The sequence below is a fragment of the Jaculus jaculus genome, chromosome X (genome assembly GCF_020740685.1).
Source record: "Jaculus jaculus isolate mJacJac1 chromosome X, mJacJac1.mat.Y.cur, whole genome shotgun sequence".
In the NCBI taxonomy this organism is placed as follows: Eukaryota; Metazoa; Chordata; class Mammalia; order Rodentia; family Dipodidae; genus Jaculus; species Jaculus jaculus.
In genome coordinates this window covers 98303889-98323641 of record NC_059125.1, presented here as the reverse complement: position 1 = coordinate 98323641, position 19753 = coordinate 98303889, and the positions used below count along the sequence as shown (strand labels likewise).

Genomic DNA, 19753 nt, shown 5'->3' with positions numbered 1-19753 from the left:
AAGGCAACATAAAAGAAAGATTGTCAGACCAAGAAATTTTATGTCTGTTGATGGGGGTTTAACTGCTTTGAAGGCTGAATAAGCTATATATATTTAGAAGATTATAGTAAAGTCAATGATAGGAAAGAGTCAAACTGTGTGTCTAAACCGTACTGAGGGTGAGATAAGTCTGTGATTAGTACTCCAAAGCAGAGGTTTCAGGTTCTAATCCTTGCCAGTAGTTTTAGTAACACTTTCTACCTCTGAGTGCCTTTAGACAATTTAAACTGAGTGTCTCCCATAGGACAACCTTCAGTATTACATTCAGCCAACCAATGGCTTCTGTTGTATCTTATGTTTACCACCTATCAAGTAGGGCAGGTCAGTTAAGCTACTTGCTGGTAGATGCCTGAGTGTCTCATGGTGCTATGAACTAAAATTCCCAGAAAATCTACATCCACTGCACGTACTTCCAATAAGGCTAAATGGACTAATCGAACTCCTATGACCACAGAGAGATGGAATTTTTCAAGATCAGAGCCCAATTACCTTGGGTTATTTTAGCCCCTTAATAACCATTTATTGTTCATCTCTGTTTGACCTATCATTCTGGTGACATCAGGTGTGATGGTTTTGGAAAGCACTAACAGACTCATAGCTTCTAACAACCCAAGGGCTAAGAATGTCAATAACATCTGAGGCCTATGATGAACACTGCCCCCACTGACTTAGCTGTAACCTGCCTACCTGATTATCAGCCAATGTATTTGAAAAGTGCTTTGACTTATGACTTTCTTTTGTTCTGTAACTATAAAACCCTCAGGAAATTGTTAACATATACAAACATGAAAGTGCAGTTAACCTAAAACTATGTTTCCAGGGCATGGTCATTCATATTTGGATCCAGGATAAACTCTCTCTTATCCCTTTGAGGCAAGAACTGTGTCTTTTGGGTCAACAGTACCATGATTTCAGTACCATACTTTGCTTATCTTAAAGTGCTGCTCTGACACTCCAATTCTATATACAAGTGTCATAAAAGTTGTAAGGTGTTATACAATATAAAAATGTTTTAAGTTATGCACCTTTAAATATAACCAACAACTTCTTTGTGCTCTCCCAAACAAAGCAAATGCACTAGCAAGCTTAGATTTTCAATTACTCTCATGTCATATGATCTTACTTCCTTCTAATTTTCAGAGGCAAAAAGAACCATGGCTTCAAATTATAATCTTTATTAAGAAGGTACTAAGCCATTTAGAAACTCCAGGCACATTTTGTGGCTAGGCCAATTTTTTCACTAGTGTACATGGCTCACAAATATCTTTTTCTATGAAGACTTATAAATATGAGTGTTGAAACCAAACAGAATTAGATTAAATTTCAATCTATATTCTGCAAGAGGTGTGTGTGTGTGTATGTGTATGTGTGTGTGTGTATACTTTTCCAGATACTACTAACCACTTCACACAGTTTATAGACCAGCCATTAGTTAGTAGGTTCTTGCATGTGATTGATATTTAGGCATTTCAAACTTTTTTTGAAGCATGCCTTTGTGTATGTAGCAAGAGGCTGAATCTGAATAATTACTTCAGGAACTGTGGGGATGTAAAGGCAAGATGATAATTTTATATGAATGAAGGATGCTATCCAGGGTCTCTCTAGCACCCCAGGTGAAACATTGCACAGGGTCATCTCTCATTAAACATCCATTAAGAGCTCATAGGTACCATGCACTGTATTAATATCTCAGAACACAGAGTTGAGAAAGAAATACTTCTTTCCTAAATGTTCTTATATTCTAAAGGAGGGAACATGTCAGTTCCCATGAAGTAAGACTTATATTCCATAATGCAGAATAAAGAACAGAACATAAAGTTCACCCTGAGGTCATAGTCAGGGGACATCTGTGCCTTTAGAAGACTGGAAAATTAAAGGTCATTCTTATTTTTTTTTAAATCTAAAATATACCACTTTCTGTGCTAATAATTCTTCATTAGTAGCATTCTCTTATGAACTATTTTTAAAGAAAGTAATCTCTCCTGCTATTTACACAACTACAAAACCTAATAAGACCAAGAGCAGCCACACCAGCTACCCTAGTGTGCTAATGCATACAAAATCCTAAATTTAAAGCAAATGCAAGAAATGTTTATATGCTATCAACTAAGAAATTCCTTCATTGTACCTCAGGATGCACTGATAAGACCCACCCGAGTTGGAACATAAAGGTTTTACTTAAATGAATGAATAAAAAAGACTGCTACTGAAACTACATGACTATCAAGGATAATTTGGATGTGGAAGACAGTATTATAAGCACTCCTCCACCTTTGACTCTTACACTCTTTCTGCCACCTCTTCCACAATGGTCCTTGAGTCTTGGAGGGTGTGCTGGAGATCCCTCACATAGTACTGAATACTCCACTATTACTTCTTCTCAGCACTATGTTGAGTTTTTGAGTCACCCAGTGGTCACCACTACCTGTAAAAAGAAGCTTTTCTAACCAAACATGAGTAACATGGGCATAAACATATGCATTTAGAGGGCAATTTGGTGGGCATAATATACCCATTTAACCAAACACAAGACCTGCAGAATAGGAGGAAAAAATGACATCAAAGTAGAAGAGAGAGTAGTTCAAAAGAAGGAATTCAACCGAAGGAGGATTTGGGATGAGGAAAAGGGGTTAGTGGTGGGAGGGGATTATGATCATGGCATATTGGCTGTATTTATGAAATTTGTAAGTAAAAAGTTTTAAAAGATACTAAAACATGGCATGTGTTAGCTTCCATTTATATTAAAGATTGCAATGCTTTTTCCTAATTTTTTGAATAGTCAATAGGTAATGGTGACAAACTATTTTATAGCTATCTACCTATATAGTATAATACCTATATAGACATATTGGTATTACTGATATATGATTTTTATAGCATAAATTCATCCATTTAAAGTATGTAATCCAGTAATTTTAGCACATTCACAGTTATGTAACCATAACATCAATTATAAACATTTTATAAGCACAAAAGAGACTCAATACCACTTACCAATTATGTCTCATTTGCCCAACTTCATGAATTAAGTTTGACCATAGGCAACTACTAATTTGCTTTATCCATTGATTTGCCTACACTGAGCATTTCATATGAAGAGTATCTTATAACATGTGGTTTCTGTATCTAGTGTCATTTATTAAGCCTAATATTTTCAAAACTCATTCATTCTGTAGCAAGAATCAATATTTCATTCATATATATGTAATTTATTTACTAACCATTTTATTTTCAAAATTATTTTTTTTTCTGATGACAGCTGCCAGGGAGTGAACAAGCCAGAGGGAAGTCAGCAGCAAGAAGGCCTTGGATAGCCAGAAGTATCCTCCACAAAAGAAATATGTCTAGAGGTATGACCATACCTAATTTTAAACTTTACCACAAAGCCATAGTAACAAAACAGCATGCCATTGGCACAAAGACAGACACACAGATCAAAGGAATAGAATAAAAGTTCATCTCTAAATTCAAGCAACTACAGCTACCTCATCTTTGACAAAGCAGCCAAAAATATATACTGGAGAAAAGACAGCATCTTCAACAAATGGTACTGTAGAAATTAGATAACCATGAGTAGAATTAAATTAGACCCAGTTCTCTCACCCTGCACAAACAACATAGGCATAGGGAAAGACTTCCAGAATAAGACCCCAGTAGCACAGGAAATTAGATCAACACTCAACTACCAAGACCTCATGAAAATGAAAAGCTACTGTACAGACAAATAAACCATCAACAGAGTCAGTAGATATCCCACAGAATGGGAGAAAATCTTCACCAGCTATACCTCTGACAAGGGTCAAATATCTAGAATCTACAAAGAACTCAAAAAAACTAAACAATAAAAATCAAACAACCCAAGCAAAAAATGAACAGAGAATTCTCAAAGAAAGAAAATTGGCCACTGCACACTTAGAGATGTTAGACCTCTTTACTCATCAGAGAAATGGAAACTCAAACAATTTCATTGCACTTCAGTCAGGATGGCATTCATCAAAAAGTTGAGTGACAGAAAATGCTAGAGAGGCTGTGGCTAAAGAGGAACTCTTAGCCACTGCTGATGGGAGTGAAAACTTGTACAATCACTATGGAAAGCTGTGTGGAGACTCCTAAAAAGATTAAAATAGATCTGCCATTTGATCCAGCTACACCATTCCTGGCCATATACCCTAAAGACTCTACTCTACTACAGAAATACCTCAGCCATGTTTGTTGCTGCTCTATTCACTATACCTAGAAATTGGAATCGGCCCAAAAGCCCATCAATGGATGAGTGGATAATGAAGATGTGGCACATGCATACAATGTAATTATATATACTCAGCATTAATAAAAACACTGAAATAATAAAATTTTTAGGAAAATAAGTGGACTTGGAGAAAAATCATTCTAAGCAAGATCACATAGGCACAGAAAGAGGAATGCTGCATGTATTGTCTCATTTGTAGTTCCTAACTGGGATCAATTGGTAATGAATGCAAATAGCAGCAAGCATCAGGATATGGGAATAAAACTAGAATGGGACTAGGATAGAGAAGAAATAGGGAGAGAGGAGAGGTGGAGTTACTTGCCAGCTAGGGGAGGGATAGAGGGTTTTAGAGGGGAACGAAGTAGGGAAGGTGGGGAGGATATTGCACAAAAGTTAAGACAATATGAATCAATTTCATAAAATAAAACCTCCTTCTGGTTAGCATGCTACAAGATATAACTACTAATAAAGGGGGAGGACAGTCCAGACAGAAGCACACTGTAGAAGGTGGGAAAAGCTTAACCTTAAAACCAAGGACTCTGGCTGGTAATTCCAAGGTTCAGAATGGGGTTACCCCCTAGAGTGAGCCATTGGCCAGGGAGCCCCATGAGATCCCCAAAACAACATAGGCCATTGCCAAAACATTTGATTACCTGTCAGAACTAAAAGGCAAGACCCCTGTGGTGCTTAAGACACCACAGGCTTGGGACCTAGTACATTGGAATACCACACTGGATGAAAAGGGAAATTAGATCCCTCCTATGTAGCATTCATAGTGCTAGTAAGCCCAATGTGAGCCACTGAAGAACAACAGTCACCAACAGCATGAAATGAACCAGTCATACAAGAACTAGACACCTGTGTAATAGTGGCACACAGCCTCTGTGGGTAACCAACTGTTCTATGAAAACATATGAGGCCCACTCAGTGGGAGAGAATTCATATCTGGTACTGAAACCAAGTCATAATCCCATGGTCAGGAAACTCAGACTTCAAAGAGAATCCCCCACTGCTCTGTGGAGAATAAAAGTAGGATTTTTTTTTATATAGATGGCATAGAAAATGGAGGAGAATGAAGACCCATCAATATGACAAGAAGATAGCCAACTGCTCACCACAAAATTTTGCCACCTCTAAATCTGCCAGGGCCAGCAGAAATTTCAGAGGAAGCAGCAATATGAATATTTCTCTTGCTGCTAGCCTCATAACCAGCTCTGAGGTGATGATGACAGACATAGTAATAAATCAAAACCCATCAAAGTAGAAATCCTGAGGATACAGAAAACTCAACACTAAATCACACTGCTAACAGTCCTTCCATGGCTCAGGGAACATTAAGGAAAAGAGAGCCAAAAGATTATAAGTGCCACAGAGTGGGTAGGAATACCCTGAGGTGTGATCCATTCTCTATTCCACTGGGACTGACTGAGGCTTTCATGACCCCACAGTGAATACCATAACCCCACTGAAGAGAGCTCCCAGGGTAATGGGAGCAGGGGTGAGGGGATAAAAGCATATAAACTGCTATATACACAATATTTTTTTTAAAGTTGAAATCATAAAAAAATATTCGGGCTGGAGAGATGGCTTAGTGGTTAAGCACTTGCCTGTGAAGCCTAAGGACCCCGGTTCGAGGCTCGGTTCCCCAGGTCCCAGGTTAGCCAGATGCACAAGGGTGCGCACGCATCTGGAGTTCGTTTGCAGAGGCTGGAAGCCCTAGCACGCCCATTCTCTCTCTCTCCCTCTATCTGTCTTTCTCTCTGTGTTTGTTGCTCTCAAATAAATAAATAAATAAATGAAATTTAAAAAATATATTCAATTACTTATTTGTGTGTGTGTATGTTTATGTGGGTGTGTATGCCAGGGTCTCTCTTTTTTAAAATACCATCTTTTTAAAATATTTTGTTTATTTATTTGCAAGGAGAGAGAGAGTGGGCGCACCAGGGCCTCTAGCCACTGAAAACAAACCAGATGTGCCACATTTTTGTGCATCTAGGTCTATGTGGATGCTGGGGAATAGAACCTGGTTTGTTAGGCTTTGAAGCCAAGTGCCTTAACAGCTTAGCCATCTCTCCAGACCCATGGTCTCTTGTCACTACAAACGAATGCCTTTCTGTCTTTACATAAATGTGACTGGGGAACTGAACCAGGGCTGGCAGCCTTTGTATGTAAGTGTCTTTAACCACTGATGTCTCCCTAGTCCCTTTATAATCAGTTTCTTATATCAGTTTCTAATTAGCTGTAGACCACTAGGCACTGATATGGATGTTAAAAGATAAGATCTTTAAAAGGCCAGCAGAAATTTCAGAGGAAACAACAATATGAATATTTCTCTTACTGCTAGCCTCATAACCAGCTCCAGGGTGATGGTGACAGACAGGTTTCTACCATGGGGTTTTGGTGACTAAAGAAATTGTGTAGTGGTGTTTCCTACCCAAGGTCCTGAAACCACTCTGTACAACAACTGTGATCTATTTAAAGGTCCCAGGACTTTCTTTTCTAGAAAATACCTTCTGCCAAGTTTTCTACCAGAGGGAAATTATAAAGTAGGTAAGTGACCACTATGACTAAATAGTAGTAGAATTTTTTTCTAAATGAAAATTGCTATGGCTATCAAAAATATTGAGCATAAACCTATTACCATGGAGTAAAGAAAAATGGGGGAACCATTTTATTATTTTCATTTCCCTCACTTTAAATTTTTTATTATAAGGTTAGTGACCTATTATAATTAATTGAAAACAACTTGTTAAGAAAAAAAGTTAATCACCTTTCTTTCTTTCCTTTATGCCTTCTCCTGATCATGTATCAATTTGAAAATAATCCTTCCAAAAATTTCCCCATCATTTCATAAATAACATATCACTTTATATATACAAAAGATATGCATATATATACTTATATATGTGTATAAATAGTATAATCTTAACTGATATTTCTAATTCAGCACCACAGAGTTCCTTCTAATCTTTTTTCCTTTTTATATTTATTATTGCCTTCTTGGTCAGTGAAAAACCTATGCCCATTATTGACAGATTTCTTCATTTTGTTAGTAGAGAGTCAGCTGCCCCACTTTCCTTGGGCTGCTATTTCACCAAGAAGTCCTCTTTGTTTAGGTCTTGGACTCTGTCTGCTCATATGAGCCCAGGCCACTGATACCCTGTCTCTCCACCATGTTTGTAGGTTCTTTTTACGCAGACCCTATCCAACCTTATGCTTTCTTTCTACCTTCCAATTCCAATTACCTGTCCTGTCCTGCTATTTCCATTCCTATACAGTTTTCATTCTAGCTCATTACTTCCATAGCTTGTACTATCTTCAACTCTTTTATTATCCTGTTGAATCCTTCTCAAAAACCACAGATCTGGATCAACTCACCCGTCCCCTCCTTGCATTGCCATACCTGAGCAGAACTTGAACAAACTGTGCATATAACTTTCTTTTCATTTGAAGCCTCAGTGTTTCCTATGTACTCTTCTGTTTACTAATGTCTCTTTTCCCCAAGTTTCAATGTTTCAACTGGACACCTCAGATTTCTTTCCTATCCACCTCCTGATTTTCTCTCAACAAATGATACTGCCTTCTACTTAGTGAAAATAAGAGCTGGATAAAAGTTCTTTCAACCTTTGTAGACCATAAAAAGTTCAAGTGCACACACAGACACACACACACACACACACACACACAAACACACAACTGTACATTCCTTTCTCTTGGTTAGAATGGGGGAAATCCTCCATATTTTCTAATATTAAGTTCTCTATGATGAAAACTAATGGCATGGAATTCCAAAATATGGGACATAATAGATTTTTTTTTACCTATAACAAAACTCTAGGGGAATTAGCTGAGTATGAGAAGGTGAACATGGAAGCAGAGAAAGCAGGGAAAGGATAAATACAATCAGGAAGTCTGACAAAAAGATGGAAAATGCAAGTGTGTTTGAATAGAGATGTGTGATGAATGGCTGAAATAGCTACCATGGGAAAAGATGGGAGAGAAGGATGAATGGGTTTATGTATAGTCTTCCTAGAAGCTACTCTTCAGGCCCTAGACACTGTTATAGACCAGGCTCTTATTTAGTTTAAGTATCACCTTTGCTAGAACAGTTCAACCATATAGATGATGGAGCATAGAAAGTAATCACTGATTTGATCTAAGAATGGGGAATTTTCTTGATAGGTTTGGTGCTATAAAACAAACCTAGAATTATAATTATATAAGAATAGCAGCAAGAAGAGCATACTACAAAGTTTAGGTTGTATAAAGAAGCCAGCATTATTATAATGCACTAACAAGGCTCAGCTTTAACATTATTATACCTTTTACCTTACAAAACAAAAGTTCTAGGACTGTTATGCAGTTACCTTTAATTACTTTTGTGTGAAGAGAATACAATTACCACCTGCAATTAATAACTGAGATCTTTGATTAAAATGCACCATGGCACGATTATTTTAGGACACTTTTTAAAAAAGAAAATAAGACAAAATAAAAGAGTTGATTAAAATTATGTCTGACTTAATCTAAACCTTTAATTGAATTTTTCATGTCATGTATTTTGTGATTCAGAAATCACACATGCTAATTATAGAAAATTTTTAAAAGTGCATGAAATGGCCTGCTAATGCTCCTAACAAGTATACGTGTATATAGTTGTGTATCATATTTAAACACATGGTTTTCTGGCTTGGTTTAACTCCAGAATATTTATTTCAATTGTTCTGTGACTACAGGAAAAATATTAAATTTTTCTGTTTTAGATGCCTCTTCTAAAAATAGTAGTAAATATAATACCAGGGTGGGGTTTTGGGTCAGTGATAGAATGCTTTCTCACCATGTATAAGTCTCTTTTACTTCTCCCCAAACATACACATACACATACTACCACCCTCCCTCCAAAAGATAAATGATGAGTATAAAATAAAGCACTTAGAACAGTGCTCAGAACTCAGTATCAGAAGTGCTCATTGGCCAGGCATGGTGGCCAATACCTTTAATCCAAGCTAAGGTAGGAGTATCACTATGAATTCGAGGCCAATCTGGGACTACAGAGTGAGTTCCAGGTCATCCTAGGCTAGAGTGAGACCCTGCCTAAAAAGAAAAGAAAAGAAGCACCCCAAAACAGGATAATAAGAGTAAATAAAAATTGTGGAGTAGAGCTAAGGGAAATGGAATGTTGCTTTCTTTCCCCAGATAAGGACAGATGAGAACTTATTGATGCTATAATTGGGTCAGGAACCAGGAAAGCTTGTTAGTTCTTAGACATCATCTTATGTAGAAAGCCCCAGATTGTCAGCATTGCCTATGTTTTTCTACCCCAAACAGGAATGTGTAATCTGATTTCAATAACATCAACCAAAAAAACCTAATTGCACACCAAGGGAATCAGTAGCAATGTTTTTGGGTCTAGCAAGACTGTTCCCTGTACAGAGAATGGTATTGGCAGCCCTAATTCTATAGGGAGCTACAAAGCAGGAAAAGTCCATGCTAGGATATATTGTAACTGCTCCCACCTTAAGAGGCATTATCCTTGTCTAATTAAATCAGAAAATTATGATGTGTGGTCTTTCCCCCACCAATCCACAGCCTTCCAGAAACACTGTATTATTAGAAGGGGCACCTGAAATTATGTGATAGCTGTATATATGCATACAACTTACATGTTTATAATATAAGAGCCCAATAACATTTGTTTTATTTATGTACAGTTAATTCATACAAAGTTGCATTCCAGAGCAAATATAGGCCTGCATCTATCATATACCACATTTATTTTTTTCTGACTATCTTTCTATTGTATATTTTAGACATACATTTTCAATGTTTGTGTGAAATTATCTATTGAGTTTCTTTATTTCTTCTTTCATAATTATTATTAGAAAATGCTTCTCCAAAGTTACTTACTACATGCTTTCTATTGTCATTTACATTTAATCATATCCTCCTGAAATTGGCATCTAAATTTGACTACATTACCTTATAAATTTTATAAGCATGATGTTCACTGATGTTGTGCTATGTATTGAATGCATTTCTGCATATTGTTAAGAAATTGTTACAAGGATGGAGAGATAGCTCAGTGGTTAAGGTGTTTGCCTATAAAGCTTAAAACTGGAGTTTAATTCCCCAGTACCCATGTAATACCAGATGCACAAAGTACCACATGCATCTGGAATTTGTTTGCAGCTTCTGGAGGCCCTGATGTACTCATTCTCTCTCTCTCTCTCTCTCTGCTAGGTGTGGTGGTATATGCCTTTAATCCCAGCGTTCTAAAGGCAGAGGTAGGAGGATCACTATGAGTTTGAGGCCAGCCTGAAACTATATGGCGAGGAGGTCAGCTTGTGTTAGAGTGAGACATTACCTCAAAAAAAAAGTTGATACAATATGAAAAGCATTAGTGAACTATCTTGTCTGTAAATATTTAACACTTGTATTTATTTTCTCAATAAATTCTTAGTGAAATTATAATATCATAAAAAGTGTTTTACATGTTTCCACAGATGTCAACTCAATGTCTAGAAATGGACTAACTTAAATGGTGCATATCCTACAGCCTAGCCAAGACTGGTTTGTACTTTCAAATGTTCATAATAGGGCTGGAGAGATGGCTTAGCAGTTAAGGTGTTTGCCTGCAAAGCCAAAGGATACCGGTTCAATTCTTCAGGACCCACATAAGACAGATGCACAAGGGCGTGCATGTGTCTGGAGTTCCATTGCAGTGGCTGAAGGCCCTGGTGTGCCCATTCTCTCTCTCTCTCTCTCTCTCTCCCTTTCTCTCTAATAAATAAATAAATTTTTTAAAATGTTCACAATATGATATGTGATAACTATGGCCTTTAAGTGTTTTTATTTTTCTTAGTTTTTAAGATTTATTTTTATTTATTTATTAGAGACAGAGCAAGAGGGAGAGAGAGAGAGGAAGAGAGAAAGCAAATGGGCATGCCAAGGCCTCTAGCCACTGCAAACAAACTCCAGATGCTTGCACCACCAAGTGCATCTGGCTTACGTGGGACCTGGAAACTCGAACCTGGGTCCTTAGGCTATGCAGGCATGCGCCTTAACTGCTAAGCCATCTCTCCAGCCTGAGTGTTTTTATTTTTATTCTGAGACAGGGTCTCACTGTGGCAAAGACTGACCTGGAACTCACTCTATCCCAGACTTACCTCAAAGCTATATTGATCCTCCTACCTCAGCCTCTCAAGTGCTGGGATTAAAGGCATGCACCACCACACCTGGCTTGACTGTTTTTCTTTCTTGTTTTGTTTTCCAAAGTGAGTCTGGTATTCTCTTGGGAATGTCATTTTAATTTATTTTCTCCATTTTTTAATGAGATCTAGCTTGTTATTGGTTTGTAGTTGCTTTTTTATATTTTGTCAGAGCTAGGGAGATAGCTCAATGAATAAAGTACATGCCTTGCAAGCAGGGAGGACCTGAGTTCAATTCCCAGTACCTACATAAGAATGCTCGGCATGATTTCATGCACAAGTAATTCTAGTGCTGGCGTGGTGGAGACAGTAGGCTCTCTAGGGCTCATGGCCCAGCCACTCTAACCTAATTGATGAGATCCAATCCAAGGAGATAGATACCCTATCTCAAAAAATAGGTGGACAATTATTCTTAAGAATGACACCCAAGGTTGTCCTCTGGCCTCTTCATGGATGAACCCACTCTTTTTATGCATATATGTATACATGTATATCTACCTATTATAAACACAAGGCTTTTTTTTTTTTTTACTCTGTAAACCTTGATTGTGGCATTTTTGAAGGTTAAATATTTTCCTTTATGGCTTTAATTTTCATTAAAATGTAAGGGAAAAATCATTTACCTCAAGGCTACAAACAATTGAAAGTGTTTAAAATAGGACTAGAGAAATGGTTTAGTGGTTAAGGCACTTGCTTGCAAAGCCAAAGGACCCAGATTCAATTCTCCAGGACCCGCATAAGCCAGATGCACAAAGTGGCGCATGTACCTGGAGTTTGTCTGCAGTGGCTGGCGGCCCTGGTACACCCATTCTCTCCCTATTTTTCTCCCTCTCTCTCTCAAATAAATAAAAAAATTAATGTTTAAAACAAAGTATTTTGAATATCTTTCTGCTTTGAATTTTCTCACATTTAGTCCTATTTAATCCAGCTGGTTTAAACAATGAGTACAGATATGGCCTTATTAAATTTCACCTCTATAACTATCCCTGATGTCCAATCAAATAAATGAAAACTACATGTTTCTCCTTCCAATGAATTTGAGATATCTTAATCATTTTTTTTTAAATTCATACATTACCTGAATTTATTTTGTGGACATCGGGCTATTATATTAAACTGTCTATTCTTGTACAAATACTACAGTACTTCAAATCATTATAATTTTTAGTATAATTTATATATAGTAGGACAAGTTTCATATAATTTATTTTGGTGTTTGTAGTGATATAAATATCCAATTATCTGACAAAAATAGTTGAGATGGTGAGATAGAGAGAAGACTCAATGAATAAAGCATTCACCACACAAGAATAGAGACCAGAATTCAAATCTCTAGCAACCATGTAAATGCAACTTGGGTGTGATGGTCCACCTGCAATACTAATGCTCAGGAGGCAGACAAAGGGATCCCTTGGGCATGCTGTCTAGCTAGAATAGCCAAATCAGCATGCTCTGGGCTCTTCTTAGTAAATAAAACATAGACCAATCCAGGACAACACCCAAAGTCAATGTCTGGCTTCCACATGCACACACACACACACACACACACACGCGCGCGCGTATATACCCACACACAAATGTGCCCACAAAAAAATTTTACAACTTACAAATGTTACTCACTTCACACAATTAATATTATAAACATGAAGCAAAATACAAAACCAGAATAGGGAATAACATATAAAGCAAGCACAGCATAAATAAAACTTCATAACCAAGTACAGCGATTTCAGTGTTTCTTACACCAACACACATTCAATCAAGCAAAAACACATTTAGAAATAGTCATTTATAATAAAGACTTATAAAAGATGCAGTCTCAAAAGGTGAACTGATAGGGAAACACCATACTATTTTGGTCCCTTGCTATGGAAAAGATGATGTAAATTTTCTGAACTTGTAGTTAACACATACCACCAAATCCAATCCCTCAAATATGATGTGTGAGTCTCCACCCCAGACTTGATCACTGTCTATACCACCTAACATACTTTCAAAAGGTATCTGATATTTTAAAGGAAAAAACCAGATGGTTCTCAGGAAGATTAGTCAAAATATACAGGATATATTAACATGGAGAGTAAACAAAAGACAATAATAAGAGGTTTGTATAATAGGCAAGGTCAAGAATACAGAGGACCTGACTGAGTGGTGGCAGTTGGTTTGCAAGGCACATAATCCATTCCAGAGGCAAGACTCAAGGCATTTAATAACATAAGATGTACCAAGGCAGTAATGGATGAAGCAGGCAAGAATCACAGATGAATGAGATCAGAAGTCCTAATAACAGGGAATAGTAGGATCATTAAAAGATGACAAAACTAAAAGTTTGCTTGAAAGAAAATGTCAAATTAATGTTTTAATTTATTTGTTCCTCTGTATCTATTGGTTCTACAATTGTGGATTTAAACCATTAAGAAAAAAATACATATTTACTGAACATATTCCATAAACAATGCAATATAATTACTTAAATGTCACTTATATTGTATTAAATACAACTGAGAGATGATTTAAATTTGCGTAAGGACATGTGTAGGTTATATTCACATATTATACCATCTTATAAATAGAGGCCTTTATTATCCATGGATTTTGGTATCCTTGGGGTCTTGGAACAAATCTACAGGTACTGATGAATGACTATATATTTTATATGCCAATAGGCTACTCAGAAGATTAAAGAAAATCATGAAAAAGTAACAATGCAGAGCTCAGCAGAGAGGCCAAGGTATGCTAACATGAAGATATAAGGTTTGTCAGGAAACATGAAGGTAGTGATCAAACTCTGTAAACCTGGCACATAGAATCTAGTCTACAGTCATGGAAACCCAAAAGAAACTCATCCCCAGTAAACTCACTCAAGGCCTCTACTCTCATCAGAAGCTACCACAAACTGAATTAACCCAAGGAGTTGGAGTGACTTTGGACAAACAAACTATGCATTACATCTTTGTATCAGCTTTGTACATTGCAAAGGTAATGACATACTTTGGAAATTTCCTTGACATTGGTCGTTCAGCCTCAACATAATTGCAGGCTTATTTTCAATACTTAGTTCAGGATAATCAGTGTTTACCTTTCTCAGTCAAGTTAGCTCTGATCATGGCTTCCTGATCTAGGCTCAAGGGACAAGTTTCAGAGATTGAAGGATGTGCTGCTGAGGACAGCTAGAAATCATGGCCACAGCTTAGGGTTGGGTGGTGATTGTTCTTAATTCCACGTCTTAATACTGAAGAGCTTAAACATTGAGTGTTTTACATTTTCTACTTTATTATAGTACAATTTTACCACGAGTTTTAGGGTACTTCAAAGTGAAGAAGACAGCATATGTCATATTTGAATGGCACCTATTATTATTATTACTACCACAGCTACAGAAATAGCCAAATATAGGGGGAAGTATATTTCCCCCTTGAAGTATCATCAAACTGCTACAACCTGTCATAGAACCCATTCATAACATCATAACACACATGTAGATGAACATATGTAAGCACACAATTTCATTTTAACTGAAGTGTATGATCATTTTGACCAGATTTTGGCTCATTTTGCTTTCTCAGTTTTCTCCCATTAGCAACAATAGCAAATGTTTTACAGAATCGCTCAGCTAAATTATATAAGCCAATGTACTTAATATAGCGAATTTTATTATGTTAAACCTGCAACTGTCACTTTCTAACACACTCTTTTTTATACAATTGGATCCTACAGAGCTTGTCTTCTTTAATTTTTTTTGTATACTTTTATTTATTTATTTATTTGAAAGTGATGGACAGAGAGAGAAAGAGGCACATAGAGAGAGAAAGAGAATGGCCACCCCAGGGCTTCCACCCACTGCAAATGAACTCCAGATGTGTGCGCCCCCTTGTGCATCTGGCTAACGTGGGTCCTGGAGAATTGAGCCTCAAACTGGGGCCCTTAGGCTTCACAGGCAAGCGCTTAACCGCTAAGCCATCTCTCCAGCCTGAGCTTGTCTTCTTAAAAGTAAATGAGGGCTGGAGAGATGGCTTAGCGGTTAAGCGCTTGCCTGTGAAGCCTAAGGGCCCCGGTTCCAGGCTCGGTTCCCCAGGACCCACGTTAGCCAGATGCACAAGGGGGCGCACGCGTCTGGAGTTCGTTTGCAGAGGCTGGAAGCCCTGGCGCGCCCATTCTCTCTCTCTCCCTCTCTCTCCCTCTATCTGTCTTTCTCTCTGTGTCTGTCGCTCTCAAATAAATAAATAAAAATTTTTAAAAAAAAAAAGTAAATGAAGCATCAGTTGATTTCACACCTGTGGAACTCACAAGGTTCATTGAGTAATTCAGGCTATGTCTCAGGGAACCACAGTCAATTCACAATACTAAGCAACACTTTGCATATGGACTTTACTATTGGTTATTGGCAATCCAGAAGCTTCCGCTTAATTGAGGAAGTGCGTCAGGAAACTATTGGGTAAATCTCGATTCTGACTTGAGTTTGTTTACCCATCAAGGCCACCTCAATATTTCACACTCCAAATGACCCTTTTAGTTTTTGCTCAGAGCAGTACAAGAACTCAGAAAATAAAAATATTCCATTGCTCAGCCTGAGTTAAGACTACCCTGCAATGGGAGACTACAGCTATCCTGCAAAGCTGTTTAAATCCCAATCCTGCTCTTCTGAATGCCTAGCCTCAGCTTATGGGGCAGAAGCAGAGGCAGCTGTGGCGGGGTACCACCGAGGCTATCCAAAGTTACTTGCCCCTCCTTCTCACTAGCTGGAGGTAATGTGAGTGAGCCCAGAGCCTTTGATGTTATAGCCTTTTGGCCACACTTAAATATTTTTTTTTATTTAAATCACCTGCTTCCAGCAGGTAACTGTGGGCTGTTTAGCCCAGGGCAGCCAGCAAATTGGAGAGCGTGTATCTGTAGCCAGTGATCCTGCTCAGAGCTAGAGCCACTACTTCAGTTTCAGGCGAAGTGCGACAGCAGTGGCACTGTAGGGGAGGTCGATCCGCAGTGGAAATTTAAAAAAAAAAAAATGATGGAAGGGGGCAATGGTAGGCATTTCTGCTAAAGCCTAGGTTCAGAGACACCTGGGAATTCCACTCTCCCTAGGTTCCAAGGTAACTGCCAGATTCTTATCTGGGGAAGCAGGGAATGCTGAGAAAAATGCATTTAGAACAGCAAGACAAGGAGGAAAGCAGAAAGTGAAGTGTCCATGAGGTTGTAGGCATAGTCCTGTAGCAGAACATTACACTGGCACTATTACCTTCAAATCCTCAGGGACAGGGAGTATCAGCTGGTTAAGTGGTCCCTGATTCCCCACGCCTGTCCGGGACATTCAATTCCTCCCCTCCCAGAGACCTTGTAACTGATTTGCAAGCCTTCAAGAACACATCTTTTCTCTCCCTTCTTCAGATCCGCCCCGGCTTCACCACTTGTGTTTAATAATCTACAACTTGGTTCTACTGGCCAACAAAGGAGACAAAGATTTTTTCTTGAAAATATACACAGGATGTGATTGAATATATTGGTCTTAAGCAGGTGATGATTCCCTATTCTGGAGCAAAACATTCTTAAAACGATCCTCTTCCAAATATCACCACCTGCAGTAGCAAGCTCCAGCATAGCTTGCAATCCAAAAGTACTTTTCTTGTACTTTAGCCCAGTGGCAAAATTTGGGAGAGAGGGGAGCTTTAAATGACGGTTTACTAATGTCTCTCCCTAAGTTTGTAGGTTGCAAAAATGAGGATAGGGTTAAACAGGAGAAACCCACGGAGCAGATAACTGTAAAATACACTTAATTTTCCAGGTCTCTTTGGCAAAACATTTTTTTTAATGTGTGATGGTAAAAGATCAACAGGGTTACTCCGCTTGCAGCAACCTCAAAGGAAGGTGAGTCACTTGAAAGTAAATGTTCCTACTCTCCCTTTCTGGGATTCCATCACAAGAAGTCTGAAGGACAACTGAAACCTGCCACCCTAGCGCCTGAGTGACAACAAGAAAACGTTCACTCAACCTGGAAAATCCCCACTCAAAGGGCAGTGGGGGTGCAGGATAAGAAGGGGGTATCGCAAGATCACCCATTCAAATTGTCAGGACAAACAAACAGATGGCTCCAGATGACCAGCCTGTCTCCCCTGTCTCTTGTTTCTTGGGGAATCCCCAGAAGCGCTGCACACACTAAGGCGACCCCTGCTGCTCCACCCAGTAGCCACCTTGAACCCCATCCGCTATGGATTGCTCTTTTGGCCACCTGCAGAAAGATGGAGCGCAAGAAGTAACCAGTAGAAAATTGCTTTTGAGGCTACAAAGCCCTCGCACCACCCTCAGAGACCCCAAGGATCCCACTGCAGAAATACAAGGCACAGGCTCCTTTGCACTTTACACGCCGCGCGCACGCTCCTACCGGGGGAAGGGCCCCTAGCCCTGTGAGCTCTGTTCCATAAACTTTGAAGGAGAGCTAAAAGAGAAAGGAAACTGTCACGTTTCCAAATGGGAAGACTAGGACTGCCAGAGAATTAGTGTCTCCGATGGCCTCAGCCTGTCTGCTCCCTGCTGGCACTTGAGAGTGCAGCGCGTTCTCTGGTCCAGAGGGAGCCAACTCTCCAGGTACTGGGAGCGGCTTTACCTTAGTTGTGAGAAACAACCAGCAATGTCCAGCGGGTCTCAGGCGTGTAGCTCCAGGTCCAGAGCGAAACAAAGAGGAGTTCAGAAGTGCGCGGGCTTGGGCTTTCTGGGCCAAGAGGTTGCCAGAAGCCTATGACAGTAGCTCCCCAAGTTGCCCAGCCGTCCCGCCCTTTCGCTCCACTACTCAGTCCGCGACCAAAAACGATGCCAGGAAACTTCTAGAGTTCAGAGAAGCTTTCGTGGACTTTAGAGGGAGAGGTTAAGGTGGGATCCTCAATCATAGAGCCTTTTAGTTAGAATCGCAGGTTACCACCTCTTTGCTCAGTAATTGGACTTTCAGTAGCCTGCTTCCCAGCCTCTTCTGCGCGACTTTGGTGGTTCCGATTGCTCCTCATCCAGGGCGTAAGGTGCAAGCGGGGACTCGGACGTCTCAGCTGGTGGCCGGACCTTCCCCTGAAGACTCACGCCTGCTCCTGAAAGCAGGAAACCTCTCCAGCTCAGCCGCTCCGCGCCGCGGACCGGGCGGCAGGTGTGAACTCCTTCCCTCGCGCGCGGCTTCCGGAGCACTCCAGCCACTGCGCCAGAACCCACACTCCTAGCTCCCAAGAGAGAGCAGCACCCCGGGAAGTGAGCGCCAGGCTCGCCTCACAACCTGCCACAGTTGCTACCGCCTCCAAAATGAGCCTGGAGTAGGGAGGGAGTGGGAGGGTAGTGGAAGTCGCCGAGAGAGCAGGGGCTTTGTAGCTAACAGTTTGGTGCCTCAGGGCTGACTGACTGCAACTGGGAGGCGCAAATTAGAAAGAGCGGCTCTGGCGCGTCGTGGACGAGGCTACTTCTCCTCCTCTTCTTTCACACCCCTTTGCATTTCGGAGCGCCAGGAGGGGAGACCAAGTGATGAGAGGGGGGTGCTACCAACCCTAAGTCTCCCATTCCCTAGTTTCAGATCGCGCTTCTCTTACCTTTCAGGGAGACGGGAAGTATGTCCCGGCAGCGCCGTCTAGCGTCCTCACCGCAGGCTGGAGCAAATGGTTTAGGGGAAGCATTGGAGTCAGTGCAGGTGCGGAAAGCCACTAAAGCGAAGTTTTCCAGTTTTTCCGATCCCAGTTCACTGAACAGACACCGAATCAAGCCAGGTATTCTCCTGCTTGGTTCCTTCCCACCAGAACTTAATGCTTTATAAAACATGTAAGCACCCTATTTATTTATTTATTTATTTATTTATTTATTTATTTATTTATTTATTTATTTATTTTTAAGCTTTCAGGTACCAAAACAACTCTTTCCCACCTCAAAGATTCTTAAATGTCAGGATTCTCCAGTCCTGGCAGTCATAGGGCAGGGAGATGACATACTAGGATGTGGGAGTGGGCTCACGCTAGATCCAAGGCTGCTGTCATTCTTCCTTATGCCTGAGGCTGTCCACCATGCTCCTGCCCTCCTGCTCTCCGACGTCAGACAGCCAGAATCCACTCTTTTAAGCGGTATAGTGTAGAAGGATGATGACCTAAAGAACCTGCAGAAGCTACACGCAGTAATGAGTTTTATTTCTGTCCTAGGTATCTCCTCGAGCATTCCCCTGGGTTCTTAGGCGCCACGCTGATTAACACACTTAACAGGATTGCTCATTTAACGGGTCAGCTGAGCTCTGTGCGCCAGAATTTAC

At 39.7% G+C, this 19753-nt stretch overlaps 1 protein-coding gene across 1 annotated transcript in view; it reads right to left on the bottom strand.

Moving 5' to 3' along the window:
* Positions 1 to 18988, bottom strand: part of Il1rapl2 (interleukin 1 receptor accessory protein like 2) — a 1146491-nt gene extending 1127503 nt beyond the window's left edge. The window contains exon 1 of the mRNA XM_045139829.1: positions 17870 to 18988. The gene's annotated coding sequence lies outside the window, so the exon portion shown is untranslated. The remainder of the gene's footprint in view (positions 1 to 17869) is intronic.
* Positions 18989 to 19753: the final 765 nt, after the last annotated feature.